The sequence below is a fragment of the Brassica napus genome, chromosome C7 (assembly GCF_020379485.1).
Source record: "Brassica napus cultivar Da-Ae chromosome C7, Da-Ae, whole genome shotgun sequence".
NCBI lineage: Eukaryota > Viridiplantae > Streptophyta > Magnoliopsida > Brassicales > Brassicaceae > Brassica > Brassica napus.
Genome location: NC_063450.1, coordinates 31,695,239 through 31,717,982, shown reverse-complemented (window position 1 = coordinate 31,717,982; position 22,744 = coordinate 31,695,239). Strand labels below are relative to the sequence as shown.

Genomic DNA, 22,744 nt, shown 5'->3' with positions numbered 1-22,744 from the left:
CTACCACGCAAGCCAAGTCAAGAAAATAAAAGGGGTCACAAGCTGGAATAAGGGAGTCAAATTGTCACGACGTTAACATGTAAACGTGTCACGTCACGAGACAAAATAATTCTAGTCAATGTAACCATTCGATTGAATCTCGAAATAATTGAACTAAAATAATGAGTCTTGTTTGATCACAATCTTTCCTATATATATACATTTCTGCATTGACAAAACAAGAACACTTCTAACATACAATCCATTTCCATCTTGTCCTTGCTGATTATGCTTATGATTGCAGAGATGAGACTTTTAAAAACAGCCCCTTCGATTCCTATATATCGTTTTTAGCCCTGTATATTTTTTCCTACACAATAACACCAATTTCTTCAAACTACCTACAAGAAGACTTCATCAAGTGTCTCCATAGAAACACACATGTTAATTTTCCACTCGAGAAAACGTTCTTCACTCCTGAAAAACGCCTCAACCTTTATCAATGTTCTTGAAGCGACGGCTCAGAATTACCGATTCTTGACCAAGGCAACACCCAAACCAAGTTTCATATTTAAACCGGTTCATGAATCTCACGTCCAAGCTTCAGTCATATGTTCCAAGAAACTTGGAATTCATCTCCGTGTTAGAAGCGGCGGTCACGATTTTGAAGCCGTGTCTTATGTTTCACAGATAGAAACACCATTTGTATTGCTTGATTTGTCGAAGTTGAGACAGATCAATGTTGATATTGAAGAAAATAGTGCTTGGGTTCAAGCTGGTGCTACACTTGGTGAGGTTTACTACAGGTAATTAATCTAAACCACGGTTGTTTCAAAGACCATTATTTGTGTATGCATTTATATGTATATATTTAATTTCCTAGTTAGTCAAAAAAATATTATAGTTATATGTATAGATATTTCCAATTTCAAGTAAAATATTTGTGAAAATGCAAACTAGAAATAATTTGGTTTTAGAAAGGTTATGGTGATTTGAAACCACATAAACTAAGAAGGGTTTATTCTACCAACAATTTAAAATCAGTTTATTCTGTGGTAAATTTTTAAAAATATTTGGTTTTAGAAAGGTTATTGCTTCTTTCTTTTTGTTTAGTTCAAATGATTCAATATATAAATAATTTGGTTTTGAATAATATCTGATGAAGTATATAATGTCCCACTTGAACAAGACAACTTTAAAATTTAGTCTAATAACATCAAAGTTTGTTGTAAAAAAAAAAACATCAAAGTTATGGCTATTTCTTGCTGCACATGGAACTAATCAACTAAAAAAAGAAATTTTTGATATTATGGTACATGTTAAATAACTTTAATTAATATTATATAAATAGATAACTACGTAAATTGTTGGTTATGTAGTTTTTTCTGACCAAAGATGATTATATATGTTAGAATTATTTTTCAAAACTATATCACATTAAAGTATGTTTGAAATTTATGTTAAAAAAAAAGAAGAATGTTTGAAAGGCAACTGAAATTATCTTTGACCATTGAGTCACCAAATCAATCTTGGCCGGCTACAGATCAGTGTTTCAAATTCTTACAAACTAGTCAAGAAAAAGTCGAATATTTTTATGTTCTAAGAAATGTATTTTTCTGTCATGTTAATTATCTAGTGTTTTAAATAGTGAATTTTATAAATTTAAGACTTATGTACCAAAGTTAATATAAGCGCATAGAATATTCAAATATTTCACTGTATGTATTTTTACTATTGAATATTTTGGTTTAAATGTTTTTCACTATTAAATATTTTTGAGTGGCAATTGAAATTCATCTTGATCACTGGGTCACCAAATCAGTCTTTGCTGGCTACTGATCAGTGAATTCAAATTTTTACAAATATAAACCAAAATGTATTTTGTGTCAACTTATATATCTAGTGTTTTAGAATATCATGAACATTATAAATTCAAGATGTATTATCCAAAGCTAATATAAAACGCAATAAGAATAAACAATATATCACTTTTGAATATTTTGGGTGATTAACTGTTTTGGTTTAACTGCAGAATTGCGGAGAAGAGCAAGATCCATGGGTTCCCAGCGGGTTTGTGCTCAACTGTAGGCGTCGGTGGATACATAACAGGAGGTGGATACGGTGCCTTGATGAGGAAGTATGGTCTTGCTGCTGATAATGTTCTAGACGCAAAGATCGTTGATGCAAATGGTAAATTACTCGACAGAAGCTCGATGGGTGAGGATATGTTTTGGGCGATTAGAGGAGGCGGTGGAGGGAGTTTTGGGATAATTCTAGCATGGAAGCTCAAGCTTGTTCTTGTTCCTGAAACCCTAACCATCTTCAGCGTTACCAAAACATTAGAACAAGACCCTGACTTGAAGACTCTTTCTAAGTGGCAACATATTGCAGACAAGCTTGTTGCAGAGCTCTTCATACGAGTGGTAATCAGAGCCAGTGGAAACAATACAGCGGCAGCATTGTACAGAGGTCAGTTTCTTGGTGACCAAGGCACTTTGATTGAGATTATGAAGAAGGCTTTTCCGGAGCTAGGGCTAACTGAGAAGGATTGTACCGAAATGAAATGGATTGAATCCGTTATTTTCAATGGTGAATTTCCGACTGGTACTCCGATTGAGGCTTTGATTCAAGTGAAGTCACCTTTAGTGAATCCGTCCTTCAAATCAAAGGGAGATATCGTGAAGAAACCTATCCCTGCTTTAGCTCTGAAAGGAATTTTCAAGAGAATGGTTCAACAAGAGCCTGGTACATTTGTTGCTTTTACTCCTTACGGTGGAATGATGGCTAAAATCTCTGAATCTGAGATCCCTTTCCCGCATAGAAGCGGAACCCTCTTCAAGATTCTCTATAATTCAAACACTGGGACGAGACCGAGCAGACAACTTAACTGGATCAGAGAGCTGTACAGTTTCATGACGCCTTATGTCTCAAGCAATCCAAGACAATCTTATGTGAACTACAGAGACCTAGACCTGGGACAGAACACGAAAAACACGACATCTAACTTCAAAAATGCTCAAATCTGGGGAGCTGAGTACTTCAAAGGCAATTTTGAAAGATTGGTGAGGATTAAATCAAAGGTTGATCCACATAACATCTTCAGACACGAGCAGAGCATCCCAACGCTGCCCGTTCAAAGCTAAACTCATGATACAACCACTACTATGTAAAATAAGAATAATGGTATATTGATTCTTGCTTAAGAACATGCAATAAACACTATATACTAGAAGAAATTCGAGCAATGGTTCTTCTGTAATTCAGAAAATGTTCTAGCTAATAAGAAGGCGTGCATGTGTTATTTTGTTTCACCCTCAACAATACTAATTCAGTGGCCTATATATTATCTTTGAATCCATGGAACCCATTTAAGAAACTCATAAGTATTGGAAGAAATCATGCAAAAAGAAAAACATGATTGCATAAATAAATTTAAAATATTGTAATAGTAGTTTAGAATTAAATCGCCTCCACAATCTCTCTTTCTCTGAAGAACAAATAATATTATAACTAGATATTTTCTCAAAAAATGGTTAAAATGAGTATTTATTGAAAGACGTAAGTTTCTCAGGTATTATGTACCAGTTCGTGAAATACTTTCATGAGATAGTTCAATACGTGTGTCAAGAATTTGAGTTGTGAATTGGTTATAAAGAGTTTGTCTATTGTGATTAGGTGTCTTAGCTAGAATTTGTAAAAGAAAACAGAATATGTGGTTAAAGACAAATAGACGTTTTTATTATTAAGCAAAAGGGTTTTACTTGCAAAGAAAGTGCGTATATAAGAAAAATAAAATTTCTGAAAGTATATGGGAAAGAATCTGGAGAAAAAGTCTGTGGTTTATTATATAAGCAGAGATGTACCTTACGAGAAAGGTAGAACTCGAAGAGAAAATTGAAGGATTTATTGTGTAGTTGCTGAGTGATGACGTTGGTGTTGACGTAGTGTCTGGTGAAGTATACCGTTGTCTTGGTCTTCTGGTATTAGGGCTGTTCTTTTAGTTGACGCTACCGCAGCGTTGAGCGTCTCAGAAAATACACTTAAGCGTGAATAAATTCTTCCCCTAATGTTTCTAGAATAAGACGCGAAAAGTACGGCGAGTGGAAATTAGCGGAGCTTTGTGACGACATAAAAACAGAGATGTGAATTGGTTATAAAGAGTTTGTCTATTGTGATTAGGTGTCTTAGCTAGAATTTGTAAAAGAAAATAGAATATGTGGTTGAAAACAAATAGACGTTTTTCTTATTAAGCAAGAGAGTTTTACTTGGAAATAAAGTGTCTATATAAGAAAAAATAAATTTTCTTAAAGTATATGGGAAGAATCTGGAGAAAAAGTCTGTGGTTTATTATATAAGCAGGGATGTACCTTTCTCGATTTATTGTGTGCTTGTTGAGTGTTGACATAGTGTCTGGTGAAGTATACTGTTGTCTTGGTCTTGTGGTATTGTTGTTGAGGATGTGTTTGACGCAGTTTATCGTTACTTGGAGCTTGTGGTGATCAAATGTGTTATTTGTTAGTGTTGATGTGCTCGTTGGTATCATTGGATGTGTGTTAGGTGTTGACATAATCTGTGAAATATGTGGTGACATATTTTCAGAGATTTGCAGGATTAAAGTCTAGACTTCGAAAAATTTTAGCTTAGAGTTAGGTTATCTTGATAAAATCTAAACTTTGGAAGAGTTTAGCTTAAAAAAGTTTATCTTGAAGAGTTCATGTTATATAAAAAAAAGGTAATTCAAATGGATTGTGCTTGTATTATACGTTTACAAATTGGTTGTAATTTGTTTTCTTGTTTTAGTAGATTCGAAATCTATACGAAATACCAAAGATTAGGAAACAAACTTAGTTAACAAACTTTTGTATCGTTTACTTTATGCTTTTTATTTTTTCTTGCTTCGTCCACATTTATATTTATAAGATAGATAATCGTTCTCTTATAAAGACGTGAAGAATTCCCTGAGTTTTTTTTTTTTGCTAAAAGTTCCCTGAGCCTCTAACCATATTTCCAATTTAAATCAATTAACTGGACGTCGTTATTCGATTCTGCGGGCAAGATTGTCAACGCGCATGTCTTCAAGTAATTGATCACGAAAAAGTAAGTAAATGTGGCTTGTTTTATTGTATATTATGATGTATCGTTTTAAAAGAGTTCAATTACGTTTTAAAAAGAGTTCAATTATCGTTTATTGTATACAACCCAAACCAAACCGAAAACTCAGAAGTACTTATTGGATCCAAAATTCTTCTACCAAAAGAATGGAACCGAAAAGAACCGATCCGAATAGACTCGAATCATACTCAATTCAAAAAATATGAATATCCAAAACTATGAGTTTTTGTGTTCTATTTTTGTATGTTTTATTTTGTGATTTAGTTGAAATATTATTTCTTGTTATAAAAGTAATGGAAAAGTCTATTTTTATTCATAACATAGAGGTTCCTTATATAGGAGATTACACCGTCATAGATAAATGGAAAGATTACAAATCATAATCTCTTGGTTATGAGTCATCCACAATCTGGTTCATAACACTCCCCTTGGATGCCATAACCATTTAGAGCTTGTAATGTGCTTTAATGTTGCCTCATTAAAACCTTACCAGAAAAACCCAATTGGGACAAAACCATGGTGAAGGAAAAAGAGTACAACACACATTACTCCCCCTGATTTGGACATTACTGAAGGTCCCTTGGACCTCTCCAATTTTCTGCAATCCGTGGGTGATGAAGATCTTGGGCAGAATATGCTTCGTCCTCGAACATGATAGTTGGTTCTTCTTTACCATCGGCCATGCCACAATCTGATCGAACATATTGAGTCATCGACCTCAAATACACACACACGAAATCTTGGATGATGTTGCTGTGATATGCGTGTACCACCATGTGTAAAACATAACCTGTCTGAAAACAAATCAACAAAACCAAATAACCCCTCTTTGGGCTGGTTAGTATAAAATAAACCAAAATCAAAGGCTTCTTCATCGTCCTTCTTATGGACCAACCAGATCAGTGTCTAAAACAAGACTTCTGCATCGTCCATCTCAGGACTAAATGGACTTCTTTATCGTCCACCTTTGGACTGAATGGATCAGTGTCCAAAACAAGTGATCTCACGCCCATGTACTAGATAATGGGTGAGACTGGTCCATATTAAATCTCTTGAGTACCCTTTTCTGTATATACTATTTGATGCACAAGATTTCATTGTTAATGTACTCAAGCTGTAATCCCAAACAAAACTTTGTTTTCCAAGATCTTTCATCTCAAACTCTTTCTTGAGATATTCAACTGTTTGGAAAATTGTATCCAGAGGTTCCTAGGATATTCAGATCATATACTTTGATGATTATCAATATTGTTCTCGAGAACTTGTTGTACTTTCAGCTCAATACCCTCTAGTACTTTCATTATCCAGTGGACCATATAAATATGCAGTCACTACATCAACTTGCTGCAAGTCTAATTTTCTCTCTTATATAGCCAGACTTATGAGAAATCTAAAAGTAGTTGCATCCACCACATGGGAGTATGTCTCCTCATAATCTATTACTGGTCTTTGTGAGAATCCTTGTGCAACATCAGCTTTATATCTCACGATTTCTATTCCTCACAAGACCCATTTATATCCACTGGTTTTAACATCATATGGCGTCTTAATCATATGGCCAAATACACCTTTCTTCCTTAAACTATTTAACCCCACGTTTCCATTCAATCCAATCTGTTCTACGAGTGTGCACTCTTATATTGACGTGGGTTCATGATCCTCGCTTATATTCATAAATTCAAGTGCTACCTTGTATGCAAATAAATCATCTTATGTCGACATTCCTTATTGGTTCCATTATGTTCCAGACATGATATAATCGATTGAGATTCATTATTATCAGGACCTTTAATACTTTGCAGCTTGGCGTCCCAAGCTACATTGTTTGGTACCTGTACCTTAGAGCCGGCCGGCCTTATCTCCATGTCTGGGATGGTTTCCTTAGTAACCTCGGATTTGGATTTTGATTATCATTCTCTGCACCTTTCTTTTGTTTCCGAGGATTCTTATCTTTTGGAACCTATTTGGTCTACCACGTTTCATACGTTGTCTAGACTCTGTAGCAACTTGACTGTGTCTCTTCTTGGACATCAAATTCGTTGGTGCTTTACAAGCTGGTTTATATATGACTTAGTCATTCTTTTTCGGGTCAGCAAATGTGTCTGGCATTTGATTAGCTAGCTTTGTAAATGTATAATCTTTGGACGTCTATTTCACATTCTTTAGTCCGAGGATCTTGCCAAGACATTGATGGTTGATTCCATTCTATTTCTTTTACCATTCTTTTACCAGCTTTATTATTTTTTTTCTCCTCCTGGTCTTAAAATAATCCGTGTACCTGGCCTCAAATATAATCACCCATAGTTGGCTCAAAGTACTTTATTATTGTGGGAGAATCATATCCAACATATATCCCCATCCTCCTTTTGAGGTCCCATCTTAGTTCTCTGTGGTGGAGCAATTAGTACATAGACAGCACATCCAAATGTCTTATGATGGGGTATGTCTGGCTCTTGACCCGTTAATAATTGTGATAGGGGATATCTATGCTCACTAAATGGCCTGATGCGTATTAACTTAGGTGCATGTAAATTTCGTGTGGCCCAAGCTGTGAATGAGTTTTGACCTCATAAGTTATGGTCTATCAATCAGCTATTTGCGTTTTAAAAGATTTCGGCCAAGCCGTTCTTGGTATGGACATGTATCACAGAATTGTCCACACTTACCCCCATGGACATACCATAATCATTTAAACGCTTGGGACATGTATTCACCAGTATTATCTAGACATATAGTCTTTATTTATGAAAAAGGGGCTCGTAGCCGTTTTACTGGTGATGGCCTAATGAGTTTCCCTTGTGTACATGCTACACACGTGAGATTCTTTGGGATAACTCTTCTTATCTTTTAATGTGTGCCTTTTGAATATCAATTTTTGCATCATGTTTGGACCAGGATGGCCAATCCGGTCGTGCCATAAAGTGTATATTTTCGCAGGCTTTTAGCCTCTATCATACTGATCTATGCATAGTCTAGGTCAGTAGAGAATGCAGGTATAGTCTTTAGGACTTATTATGGCCTTGGGTGATTTTATACATATATCTGAAGGAACTCTTTGTTTCCTTCGCCCATTGTTTCAATATGGAAACCATTCATTATTATATCTTTAAAACTCAATAGGCTGCTCTTGCTCTTAGAGCTGAGTGAATATAAGGCATCACTGATTTTTAGATGCATACCCTTAGGCAATAATATATTAGCCTAGCCATAGTCTTCTTTCAGACTGGCGATACCTGCTTTAGTACTTATATTGGCGTTTTTCAGTGTACTCATATAGAAAAATCATTCATTCATTTAATCTAAGCAGACAATGTAATATAAATAAATTCAAGTAGATAAAAATCAGAAAAAGCATACAAGCAAAGCAATCACACAAGTTTGATGTCGAAATCAGATTATCAACTTGATTCTTTTAGGCAATCATAAGTCTCATATTCCATAAGATCATCCTGATCATGTTCGAAATTATTTTCACCATCTTTATAGACCAAGTGGGTTTCAGGATTCTTCCCTTTCAGACTCTCTTTGATAGAGGTCACAAAGATGTTTGGGAGTCCTACATATCTTAGCCCAATGGTTCCCCATTCCACATCTATGGCACACTGATTTGGTCGAGCTTTGTGGTTTAAAGGATATACCACGGTCTCTACTTCGACCATGGTATCAAATTAGGTTGATACTCACGTCCTTTGCAATAGTGGTTCCCACGGCCAAATGTGTTATAGTGGCCATGGCCATGTCCTTTCCACCCTCCACGGCCATGACCGTGTGGTCTATCATTCTGGACGTGGTTACCTTTTTTTTTTTTTTCTGCGGCCTTATTGGTATCAGGTAATGGGGTTAATCCAGGAGGTCTCAATTCACTGTTTCTCATCAGTAATCCATTATTTTGCCCAGCTAGCAATAGACTCTTCCACGGACTTAAAGTCCTGGATTCTGGGATTCCTCCAACCAAATAGGGCCTTTGGTAATAACACCGTTCTTTGGTGATCATATCTCGATTTTTAACTCTATCCAAAGGTCTAGAGGATTCTCTATACTCAGATACTGATCTTTGAGACTCTTAATAAGATGATGGCTAATAATTAATATTGTCATGTATCAATCTTTCTCATTGGCATTATTGCATGCTATGATACATTCACCAAGTCTTTTTGACTTTAGGATAATCTTTGTATCCAATGCTCACCGTAAATAATTATCTCCAGAGAGATTTAGGGCAGCAAAATCCAGGTTGATTTTCGACATCTCAAATCATATATCACTCAATATTTAGGTATAATTTTCATGCGGCCTTACTCTTAAAAACAATCAATTCGGATTTCAATCTTGTGAGGACAATGAAACTATCAATCTTAAAGGCATTTAATCAATCAGTCAATTTCTAGCAAGTCTCAGCAATACTATTTCTATGTGCTCATAATATTATGGTTTATCAAGACTAGCAAAAACAGATTCAATTAATCATGCAATTAGGGTTTACAATCAATGGATTTTAGCAAGACTAGTAAAAAGATTTATTAATCACTCAATCAGTTTCAAGGTAGATTTTAGCAATACTAGAATATAGATTTCAAGCATGAATTTCAATGAATCAGTTTCAAGGCTGAATTTAGCAATACTAGAATATAGATTTCAAGCATGAATTTCAATGAATCAGTTTCAAGGCTGATTGGTATTTAGCATAAACCATGTGTAAATAATTTATCTAGTATCCGAATTTATCAAACCTCAAAAACGTATAATCAGATCAATCAATTTAATCGAACTTAGCATACAATCTTAAACCTCAAGACATTATATTTTATCATGAATCTATCAACCTAGCATACAGATTCTCAATTCTCAAAGACATCCAAATCAGATCAATATAACATATCATACATATTATTTAGGGTTTCTATTTAAAACATATCAGATTACAAAACTATCAATCCTAGCAGATGATATTAAACCTCAAGAATCATGCAATCAGATCATTCGGATTTTAAACAAGTAAACCTCAATCAATCTATCAACCTATCAGATTATATAAGCAAAGCAAGCTAGCAACCTATCGGATTCAATCAATGTTTTAACAGGCTGATCGGTTTCAACAATTTTAAATCAGATGAATAATTAACCAAGAAGGATGAGAAAATAAATCTATCAATTTAACGGTCAAACAATTCTAGCAACATAGCATCAGATTCAATCAGATTTAAAACCTCAATGATCAAAACCGAAAACAGTTTTAATTTCAAAATATTTGATTAGGGTTTTAATATGTGATTTGATAATTATAGTATAATTAATTCTGATACTTATATTATTTAGGGTTTATAGATATATGGTTAAGGTTTATCGGATTTTAACTTGTAAAAACCGATCTGGGGTTTTAATCATGTAGGAACATGATTTAGCGTTTGGGGTATCGAACTTTTAGAGCTTCGATTTACTCAATTAGGATTTTTGATCTATTACCCTATGGTTTTGATTCATAAAGATTAGGGTTTTAGGGTTTCATTCTTTATCAATCAATCCATGTTCGATTATGGGTTTTTAGGTTTTGAATTACCTTTTAACCTTAGATGATTGTTGAATCGGACCACCAAAGGAGTTGAGCCGCGAGCTGGACACGAACGGGACGCGAGCTGGAATGGATTGAGTCGCTTCTATCGGGTCGCGGACGTCCTTTGTTGCTTGATCGGGAACGCCTTGATCGTCGGACCCGAGCTGTCTGATGCTATCGCGAACAAGGAAGAGGTCGCGTGCTGGAGCTGCTCTCGGGTCGCGAACGTCTGATCTAGGATCAGGAACGCCTTGGGCTGAAGCTGATCGGGGACGCGAGCTGGAACAGATGCGAGAACAAGAGACGCGATCGGGGTTTAGGGTTCGTCGGATCGCCGGCGAGGGTTAGGATAAATCTGAACCGATCTGAATCCAAACCGAAAATTTATAAGTAATTATTTGGTCCAAATGTCTCGGACCCAAAGGATCCCCGACAGGAAAGGAACAGAGCTCGAATCCGACCCAAAACCAAACGCCCAGGCTTAATTCAGATCGTACCCAAACCACCACAACAACACGATAGCCGTCTTCCTCCGACGCAAAAATAACGCCTTCTCTTGAACCTACTTCATCCTTCAATCACCTCGATCAGTTTCACCTCTATCCTTCTTTTCTCCACGAGTATTCCTCAACGCCGGGGCAAAATATTCTCTCTCTCTTTTTTTTTTCTATTTTGGAATTTGGAGGGGGAGGGGGGTTTCATCTTTCCTAGTAAGATTTTCGGTTTTTTTTATTTTCTCTTTATGGAATTTGAAGATGTTTATTAGTTTTTGCATTTAGTGTGTATCAATCCCAATTTCTGATCCAATCAAAATTAGAAGTACCTGAAAAGTATCTGCCTACTGAGTTTTTTTTTTGTCCCTGGCTTAGAGAACTTGGATTTAGACTTAAAAGAATGACATAACTTGATTAGTGTGTGATCTTTCTGGTTTTACACAGCTGTTTGTGTCTGTTAAGTTTGTTGTATGGATCTCACGTAACTTTCAACCCTTTATGTAATCTCTCACACACACTAGAATACTGAATATTACTTCTGAATAGATTAACCCCAAATCCCAAATACTCAGTATCGATTACAAGAGAGATAACGTTGATCACATATGATCAACCTGAAGGACACATATGTCGCTTCTCACAAACTCAACATGCCCAAGGTGTGAGCTTTATTCCTATATTTATAAAGAGATAGTAAAACAGCAAAGCCTCTCTCTCACTCCAAGGCTTGCTTCCTTATTTCCCTTCTCGCAAAGTCTCTCTCTCACTCAGAGCCTTTGCTCATTTCCTCCACATTCCTCTGTTCTTCCTCTGCGTCTTCTCCACTCTTCTTCATGCGCTTGCGGAAGTACACCTGCTGCATTGTATCAATACCCCGCCCAACGAAACGCAGCTTGTCCTCAAGCTGAAACTCTGGATACCTCTGTGCAATGTCCCAACCCAAACACCAAGTCGACTCATCCGAAGGCAACCCTTCCCACTTAACTAGTACCTCCAAACAGCCAGACGGTGTGTAGCGCGTTTCCAAGATCTTCTCTGGTGCCACGATGAGTTCTCCAGTCGGCGAAAGGGATTGAGGCAATGGCGTGACTTGCGTGACCGTTCCCATCACCGGCTTCAGCTGTGAGATGTAAAGACGGGGTGGATCCGGGAACTCTCCGGTAAGCGGAGCCGATAAGCCACCTTCCCAATACGCTCAAGAACCTCAAAGGGGCCGTAGTACTTGGCCGCTAGCTTCTGACACAGACGCCGCGGAACAGAAGACTGTCGGTAAGGTCGTAGCTTAAGGAACACGTAAGCTCCTACCTCAAAGGAGAAATCGCGGCGATGCTGATCAGCAGACTTCTTCATTGCGGCTTGAGCTTTAACCAAAAACGCCTTCAACTGATCCAACATGAGGTCACGTTCCCGCAGATTCTTCTCTAATTCAAAGTTCGTAGTCGAGCCTGTTTCAAAAAGTACCAGTGTTGGTGGCTCGCGCCCGTATACAACCTTGAAGGGAGTGGCCTGAATCGCAGTATGGAAACATGTGTTGTACCAATACTCTGCCCAACACAAATACTGCAACCATGTTTTCGGGTGTGTGGACGCGAAACATCGGAGATAAGTTTCCAAGCATCGATTCAAAACCTCGGTTTGGCCATCCGTTTGTGGGTGAAATGCGGTACTGTATTTGAGCGTAGTTCCCGCAAGCCGGAAACATTCCTTCCAAAACGAACTCAAGAAGATTTTGTCACGGTCAGAGACAATCGAACTGGGAAAACCATGTAACTTCACCACTTCCGTAGTAAACTTGCCCGCAACATCGACCGCAGTGTAAGGGTGCTTCAATCCATAGAAATGTGCATACTTACTGAGACGGTCAACCACGACAAAGATTACGCTGATTCCACGGGAGGCCGGTAAACCATCGATGAAATCCTTACTGATATCTTGCCATACCTGCGATGGAATCGGTAGTGGTTGGAGTAAGCCCGCCGGTGATAGAGTGGATGTCTTGTGCGTTTGACAGACACCGCAACTCGTCACGTATTCTTGGACTTGGTGGCGCATTCCTGTCCAGTAGAAGGTCCGTTGGATGCGCTTCAAAGTTTTGAACACGCCGGAGTGTCCTCCCACCAAACTGTCGTGGTTCTCCTTAAGAATTAAGGGAATGAAACGTGAGGAAGGCGGGATAACCAAGCCCCCGTTGAACCACAACTTATCATCAGCCACAGAGAACCCCTTCTTCACAGGGTCTCCGGCTCGTACCTGTTGCTTTAAAGTTCGAATGCCTTCATCCTGCTCAATTTCTGCATAAATATCTTGCAGTTGAATGACAGACGGAACCATTAATGCGAACAAGGTTGAACAGGCCTCCGGAACAGACTCCTGCATCTGTCGTGAGAGACCGTCGGCTGCTTTGTTTTCAATCCCCGATTTGTAGATGATGTCAAACTGAAACCCCATCAAACGGGTGAGCCAGCGCTGATACTCCATTGATACTTCGCGCTGCTCGAGCAGAAACTTCAAGCTGCGCTGATCCGTGTGAACCACGAAATGACGACCAGTCAGATAATGTTTCCATTTGACGACTGCTAAAACGATTGCCATGAGCTCCCTTTCATAGATAGGTTTGAGTTGTTCACGGGGAGTGAGACTGTGACTGAAATAAGCCACAGGGCGTCGGTTCTGCATGAGTACAGCGCCCAAACCAAAACCCGAGGCATCCGTCTCCACCACAAACAACTGAGTGAAATCAGGCAATGTAAGGACAGGCGTTGTCATCATCGCATGCTTGAGAGCTGCAAAGGCTTCCTCCGCTTTAACTGACCAACAGAACTGATCTTTACGTAGGAGTGAAGTCAGAGGTCGTGCCAAGATCCCATAGTCTTTAACAAAGTGACGGTAATATCCGGTGAGGCCAAGGAACCCGCGCAGATCTTTGACTGAACGTGGAATAGGCCATTTACGCATGGCGTCAGTCTTGGCAGGGTCCGTGGCCACGCCTTCAGCCGAGATGATGTGACCCAAGTAATCAACTTGCGCTTGGCCAAAGGTACACTTCTTGCGGTTAGCGAATAGGGCGTGTTCCCGCAGCACTTGTAACACCACTGCTAAATGTTCTTCGTGTTCTTCAGTGGACTTGCTATAGATCAAGATATCATCGAAGAAGACCAGCACGAAACGACGAAGATAAGGCCGAAAAATCTCATTCATTAGAGCCTGAAAGGCATAACCAAAAACTCGTAATGGCCTTCGTGAGTACGAAAGGCTGTCTTCGGAATGTCCTCCTCTCGCATCCGAATCTGATGATATCCGGAACGTAAATCAATCTTGGAAAACACCCGAGCTCCATGAAGTTCATCCAACAACTGATCAATCATCGGAATAGGATACTTGTCTGGAATAGTGACGCGATTCACTGCCCGATAATCAACACAAAAATGCCATGTCTTGTCCTTCTTACGCACCAACAATACCAGACTTGAAAACGGGCTCTGACTGGGTCGAATGATACCCGTCTGTAGCATCTCAGTGACCATAGCTTCCATCGCCTCTTTGCTTGCGTGAGGGTAACGGTATGGTCGTACCGAGATAGCAGTAACTCCGGGTTGTAAGTGAATCGCATGCTCACGGCCCCACATAGGAGGTAAGCCCGATGGAACCTCAAACACATCCTCAAAATCAGCCAATACCGCAGAGATAGAGGGGATCGTGTCAGCGTCAGTTACTGCTGTTGCTCCCAGCTCCAAAGCATCAGTAAACACTAAAACCTGCAGCGTCTTCAACGAAATAGCAGTCTTAGTGAGCGAAGGATCGCCACGCAAGGTGACGGTGCGGCCACAGTGCTGAAAAGTCCACTCTTGCAGCTCCCAATCCACTAAACACTTTCCCAAACAACGCAACCACTGAACCCCCAAGACAACATCCACATTACCCAATTCTAACGAAACAAAGTCACTCTGAAAGAAGGTATCCTGCAGAGAAAAAGTGATTCCCCGACAAACCCCCAGTGCATCCACCGTAACTCCAGTTCCTAATAGTACCTGAAAACGCATATCGGTAGCCAACTGAAGTTTTGCCGCCTCCACCACCCGAGGAGACACGAAGTTATGTGTAGCTCCACTATCAATCATCACCACAGCGCCGACATTCCCAAAGACCCCCATAAGCTTCGTAGTGGTAGGAGTATCAATACCCAAGAAAGCGTTAAGAGGCAGCTCCACCTGGTCAGTGTTCATTGTGACGTCAACTTCCGCGTCTCCTTCATCCAAGATTTCCACATCATACCCGTTAATCACCGTAAAAATGTGGAGCTCCTTCTTAGGACAAATGTGCGTCTTCGAGTAAGGACCCTTACATTTGAAGCAGATATTATCCCTTCTCATCGCATCCAACTCAGCTGGGGTATACTTCATCTGTGGTGTGAAAGACGTACCCGTGACCTGTCTGTTAGCACCCTGTGAAGTCCCTTTAAACCCTGACTGAGACCCAAAACCTGTGCCTTTAGAACCCTGAGCAAACGGCCCGCGAGAAACCCCTCCATCTTTCTGAAAAGCCAAGCTGACTGACTTGCAGAACGCGCTACCCTCCATACCAATGACCGCTGCGATATGTTGAGTTAACCCTTGTGGTTCCTTCATCTTAATGACCTCCTGAAACTCTGGTTTCAGCCCATTAAAGAACACGTGAACCAGGTTCTGCTCATCAACACTCGTAACAAGAGAACGCAACTCTTCAAACTCATTAACGTAATCAGAAATATAACCAGTCTGGCGAAGCGAGAACAGACGTTTCCCCGGTTCCTCCTCCATCCCTCGTCGAAAACATGCTACTAAACGGCGCTTGAACTGATGCCAGTCCGTGAAAGGATCATTTTCCATCTCCGCATTAAACCAGTTCAGGACCGGACCCTCCAAACTCATCGAGACCATCTGCAAACGCTCGAGCCCATGAAACTGGCCAAAACGAAAAAAAATGTTCCACCTGAGCAATCCAACCAAACGGGTTAGATCCAGAGAAAACAGGCATCTCAAGCTTCTTTAACATCCCTTCACGGTTCTCAAAGACCGACGGTGGAACACCAAATCCCGGAGGACGGTGATCGAGATGCGATCGAGACGTCGACATCGTCGCTGGATCTGGAGAATCGCTTGGTGAAGCGACCGCCTTTCCTTGAGCTTTCTCCGGAAGCTGATTATTCTCCATACGAAGAAGGATCGTCGTCAGTTGATCGAAGCGACGATCAACGGAATCAAAACGAGTGTCGTACGCCGCAAGGCGCTTATCCATCTCCGCAAAACGCGTCGCTCTCACCTCCGCGTGATGTGCCAAACGCTCCCACTCCGTGCGAAGAAACGCCAGCTCATGGTCGCCAACGGAATCGTCGTAAGAACGTAACATAGGACTAGAATCCGCCATCGCAAACACCGCGAAGCTTCGATCGAGTCACAAGCGCACCAATTTGTTAAGTTTGTTGTATGGATCTCACGTAACTTCCAACCCTTTATGTAATCTCTCACACACACCAGAATACTGAATACTACTTCTGAATAGATTAACCCCAAATCCCAAATACTCAGTATCGATTACAAGAGAGATAACGTTGATCACATATGATCAACCTGAAGGACACATATGTCGCTTCTCACAAACTCAACATGCCCAAGGTGTATCAATCCCAATTTCTGATCCAATCAAAATCAGAAGTACCTGAAAAGTATCTGCCTACTGAGTTTTTTTTTGTCCCTGGCTTATAGAACTTGGATTTAGACTTAAAAGAATGACATAACTTGATTAGTGTGTGATCTTTCTGGTTTTACACAGCTGTTTGTGTCAAGGTCACTGTAATTATCAGACCAAACCATGTCTTTTTGATTTTGACATGTAGTTTCGCTTCTTCCTCAACCCTTTTATTCACACAGAGTTTCTTTGTGCTTATCTATTGCTTTTATATCAGGTAATTCTGAAAAGCTCCCAAGAAGATAAAATGAGAAAAGGGTCATGCTCTGAAGAAGTCTGCTTCGACTTGTTGAATCAGTTGGAGCATCTTCTTGAATCTGACCCTCTCATGTGAGTATAGAGAATCTTCTCCATTATAGATTATTCCTATGACATAACAATGCTGGTGACTAATTTGGCTTGTATGGATTTGCGTTTTCCTTATTTTCTTTCTATTATGCTTCCTCTTACTTTTGTTTTTGTTTTTGTTTTTGTTTTTGTTTTCTCTCTCTGAGTTAAAAGTGATGAAGTTGGGTTTATTCACCCCTCACAGTTCACACTGCTGGATAAAGAATCAGGATCCGTTACTGACGGAAGCTCACCAAGTTTCTGGAATCAAGATCATAAACTGGGAATATCTACAGATATACTTATCCAGTTATGTAAAGATGCAAAACATGCGTTCCCTTGAGAACGCATCTACTTCTACCAAAGATATCTCGTCTGGGATCTCTTCTTGTTCCCTTGAGAGCAGAGTCATGAAACATAGCCAAGCTCTGTTGCTGTTAAGCTTAGACTTTGGAACTGCATGGAACGCCCGGTTACTTTGAAATGATGTTCCTTTGTTCTCTAGTGTTTTGTTTCTTTATCTAACCCTCCCTCATCTTGTTGGTAGGAAGTTGATCTTGTCCAAACAAGATCAACCCTTGGAGGCATTCACAGAAGAACTTCGTCTCTCTAAGCTAGTTCTTTCTAATTGTCCAAAGAGTGAGCCAACATGGAGTCACAGGTCGGTCATCATAACTTAGTGAAGAAAAGGAAACCTACAAGTGTTGCTCATAATATTTTGGTTTTTTATTGTAACAGAAGATGGATAATTAAGATGATTTCTCGGAGTTTTCCCACACCACAACTCCAAGAGATTATCACCAAAGAGTCTGAGCTAGTGGAATCAATAGGCGAGGTTTATATCAGTTTTGTGCTTTATATGTAATGAAGGTTCACCATGACATATACATACATATTGGTTTCTTCACAATTTAGCTATCGTATATTTATATATAAATGGTCGGTCTCTCGTTGCAATTCCTACGAATATTGCACACAGTCACTCATTCTGCTCCTATTCAATTACTTGGCCTTTGCAGAGATCAAAGATGAACTACCGTGCATGGTATCACCGCTGCTGGTTGGTTTCCTACATGACAACAGAGCAGGTAAATCATTCTCTACAATTTCTTATGGCCCGAACTTTTGAACATTGGCTATAACCAATGCAGTGAGTGAGGAAGAAACAGAGATGCAAGAACCAGAACCAAGTGACACACAAGTAGCTGAAACAACTCAAGCAACAAAACCACGCAAGAGGCGCTTAACTTCTACAGTTTGGAACGATTTTACATCAGTTGGAGTTGAAAGTGATGGCAAGGAAAGAGGTCAGTGTAACTATTGTGGTAGAAAACTAATGATCAATACTAAAACACATGGCACACAACACTTGCATCGCCATTTAGAAACCTGTCCAGAAAAGCCTAAGAAGGTAGATAGGGTTCCATATGATCATAAAGTTGATAGAGAGATGACTAGCGAGATCATAATCTATCATGATTTGCCGTTTAGATATGCTGAGTATGAAAAGGTTAGAGCAAGGAGTTTGTATCTCAATCCGGATTGTAAGCCAATTTGTAGACAAACTGCTGTCGCTGATGTCTTTAGAAGGTATGAAATAGAAAAGGAAAAGCTTAGGAATGTGTTTGCAAAGCATCAGGGTAGAGTTTGCTTTACTTCAGATTTGTGGCTAGCTCGTCCCACTACCATGGGTTATCTTTGTTTGACTGCCTCTTTCATTGATGATGACTGGAAATTGAACAATAAGGTTTTAGCCTTCTGCGTTCTGAAGTGTCCACATACTGGTGGAGAAATTGCTAGCAATATTATTGAGTGTTTGAAGGATTGAGGTTTGGAGAAAAAGGTATTCTCTTTCACTCTGGATAACGCTACCAACAATGATAGTATGTTGAGAATACTTAAAGGGCAACTTCAGATGATGGGTGGCAGTGGTTGGTTATGTGATGGGAAGTTTATGCATGTGCGATGTTGTGCTCACATCTTAAATCTGATAGTGAAAGACGGTTTAGAGTTAGCAAAAGATCTCTTGCATGACATTAGGGAAAGGGTCAGATATGTAAAAGCATCTCAACAAAGAATACAGTCTTTTGCAGCTTGTGTTGAGAGAGTTGGGATCATAGACGGAGCAGGTCTATCTCTTGATGTTCCGACTAGATGGAACTCTACATACCAGATGCTAGTCCGAGCATTGAAGTTCAGAGCAGCTTTTGAAAACATGGCATCTTTTGATACACATTACAAGTCGTTGCCTTCGGAGGCTGACTGGAACCGAGGGGTTAAGATATGCGAGCTGTTGAAGCCTTTTAGTGTCATTACTACATATTTTTCTGTTTCTAAGTATCCTACATCAAATGTTTATTTCACAGAGGTGTGGAGGATAGAAAGATTGTTGAAGAAATATGCTCACTGTGATGATGATGGGATAAGAGAAATGATTCAGCCAATGCAAGTTAAGTTTGATAAGTACTGGGAGGATTATAATATGATTCTCGCTATGGGAGCTGTGTTAGATCCAAGATTGAAAATTGAGATTCTTGAAAAAGCTTATGAAACTGTGGATCCTACTACTTCTGCCTTAAAGATCGCAGTACTTAGGGAAAACTTGGAGAAGCTCTACAAAGACTATCAAGCTAGAAAGTGGGCAAGCTCATCAGGTCCTTCAGCTTCACAAACTCCATATGAGATAGTCAATGAATCACCACTTGAAGAAGAATTTGACAATGTAAGTAAATGTTTCAGACTTTGCATCTTCATTGTATAGGATCTTTTTGAGTTATTGATATGAAGCTTCATTGTATAGGATCTTTTTGAGTTAGAAAGAAGCATTGCAGCTGGTGTGGACAACCCAAAGACACATTTAGATATTTATTTAGAGGAGCCAAGAGTAAACAGAAAAAATTATCCAAACTTGGATGTCTTAGGTTATTGGAAAGAGAATCATCATAGGCTGAGTGATTTAGCTGATATGGCGAGGGATTTGCTTACCATCCCTCTTACTACGGTTGCCTCTGAGTCGGCCTTTAGTATTGGAGGTAGAATTTTGACTCCATACCGAAACCGGCTTCTTCCAAAAAATGTTCAAGCTTTGCTTTGTGCTCGCAATTGGCTTAGAGGATTTGCAGAATTTGAAGGTAGTTTTAAAAATTTACACAAACAGATTCATAGTTAAATGATTCTTGGATTAACTTGCATTTTAAATTGTAGGTACCATCCAAGATACTGATGAGATTGCCACTGAAGATGTCAGAAAAACAGTGAGCAGCTCAAGAGTAGAAAGTTCAAGGTCAGGAGATTCAAACATGCAATGAGACAGTGAAGAGGTAACCTTGAGTCCTTGACTGTTACTTACTCGGTTCTTTGATAGAGAATGGTCCAATTCTGTTATGTGTTTGTGGCCTTGACTGTAAACTGTTATGTCTTTTATGTCTTGTTAGGTGTGTTTGTGGCCTTGACTGTAAACTGTTATGTCTTTTATGTCTTGTTAGGCATTGGTTTAGTCAGATAGAGAATGGTCCAATTCTGATACTTTTTTGTCTTTGGCCGAGAGTTATTCACCACTTTGGTGTAATGCTCCATTGTAAACTCCTAACGTAATGCTGATATAAATAATGTCATTTCTTTGCAGAGCAATGCTCCATGTAGATGGAGAACTCGTTGTTGGTTTGAGACAAAAAGAGGAGGATGAAGTTGGTTTCTATCTTGTTTATCCATAGTTGTTTCTCTATGGTTTGCAGTTTTTTTTTTTTTTCAGACACAAGTTTGATGACAAAACTGTTTTGTTATCTTTCAATTTATGAGTTTGTTGGTTTGCTCTAGAACAGATATTGTCGGGTTTTGTTGTCTTTCACCTTCAAAAACAGTTTTAAAACAGGTTCATTACATGTTATTGTAAAGCTCCAAAAATTGTTTGCTTTACTTCAGATTTCAGATTCGTTAAACTTACAAGTTACAAACACATATGTAGAAGTTTAATAAATATTAAAACTGATAAAGATAAGCATTATGGATTCATTATAAAATAACATCCTTTAATCATAAGTTTCTTATGATTAACATAGCAAAAGAGAGAAAGAATAACAAATCTATATTTAAAAAATAACTAAACTGTATTAGGAAAAAGAAAAAACAAACGGGCTCACGGGTATCTCCAATTCAAAGGGGCTTATAATTAAACGGGCTCTAACGGGTTTGCGGTTAAAAGGGCATGCAGTTAACGAGTTTTAAACGGGTATGGTCTAAACGGGCTGGGCTTAAAAAGGTACGGGTAGCCCGTATTAACATCCATAGTCCAAACAAACAAATGGATCAGAGATCTATTCACAGTGTCTATACAGTTACATGTCTCAAGTAATCCAAAGTGAAACCCAAGTTATTTGTCACGAATCAGTGATTTCCCAATTCATGTAAAAGATTTGATATATGGCTACAAGCATTTATTTTATTTTTTATTTTTTGGTCAAAAGCTACAAGCATTTATTATAAAAAATAAAAATAGTGAAATGGTTACATGAACAATCTATTAGAATATATGATTACTTAGGTACAACCAATGTAACATGTAACAAGGTGCTGTGGTGTAGTGGTTATCACGTTTGCCTTACACGCAAAAGGTCTCCAGTTCGATCCTGAGCAGCACCAAATATTTTTTTTCTGTTATAAATCAATTGATGGATATCCATAACCGGTCCATATACTTAGAGAGAGAGACGGCCCAACCCAGAGAGAGAGAGACGGCCCAACCCCAGAGAGAGAGAGAGAAGCGGCTTATGCTTTGGAGAAAAGGAAACTCTATTTCTTTTTCCTTGTAATTGTTATCTTTCCATTATTATGTATTATTAGTTTTCCTAATCCTACTTGGTTTAGGTTTTGGATATTTTCCTTTTTCTATTACTTGTAAGCCTTATATAAAGGAACTCATGTTATGATTAATAATAGATAGAAACATTCAGTCTCTAAACCGTGTGTTTTATAACACATTATCAGCACGAGTTTCTAAACTCCTTGAGCAAATCAAAAACCCCTTAAACCCTAACCTAGCCGGCGACTTTAAACCTAAACCCGACAAACCCTAATCTGCTCCAGCTCGCGTTCCAGCTTGCATCCATCCGATCAGCTCCAGCCCTAAGGCGTTCCTGATCCTAGACGTCCTCAGCTTCCCGTTCGCATCAGAACAGCTCGCATCCGACGTCCAGCCAGCTCGTGTTCCCCGATCAGCCAGCTCGCGACCCAATAGGAAGCAACCTGCTCGCGTTCCCGATCAGACGTGTCCCGTTCCAGCTCACGCTTCAGCATGCGTCCGTCCCTGCTCGTTCCAGCTCTCGTTCCAGCTCGCGTTCCAGCTCGCGTCCGTTCGAGTTTCTCTTGGTGGTCCGGTTTCTACAATCTGAAAACAAAAGGTAACCCTAATTCTACGAACATGAGAATTGAATTTGGATTGTTTGTAAAGATTGAAACCCTAAAAACTAATCTCTAAGATAAAACCCTAGGATAATAGATCAAACCCTAAAAGAGTAAATCGGAGCTCGAATAAATCTGATCCCCTAAACCCTAAATCGAG

At 39.2% G+C, this 22,744-nt stretch overlaps 1 long non-coding RNA gene, 1 other non-coding gene and 1 pseudogene across 2 annotated transcripts; all 3 read left to right on the top strand.

The window, feature by feature from the left end:
* The first annotated feature begins 252 nt into the window (after positions 1-252).
* LOC125575290 lies at positions 253-3,290 on the top strand (annotated as a pseudogene).
* A 7,285-nt stretch (positions 3,291-10,575) lies between these two features.
* On the top strand, positions 10,576-18,200 carry LOC125590301. The gene is made up of 4 exons (XR_007326623.1): positions 10,576-11,352; positions 17,078-17,190; positions 17,355-17,848; positions 17,926-18,200. It is a non-coding gene; the product is annotated as an uncharacterized LOC125590301 (long non-coding RNA).
* A 3,552-nt stretch (positions 18,201-21,752) lies between these two features.
* On the top strand, positions 21,753-21,825 carry TRNAV-UAC. Its single transcript has one exon. It is a non-coding gene; the product is annotated as a tRNA-Val (tRNA).
* The last annotated feature ends 919 nt before the right edge of the window (positions 21,826-22,744 follow it).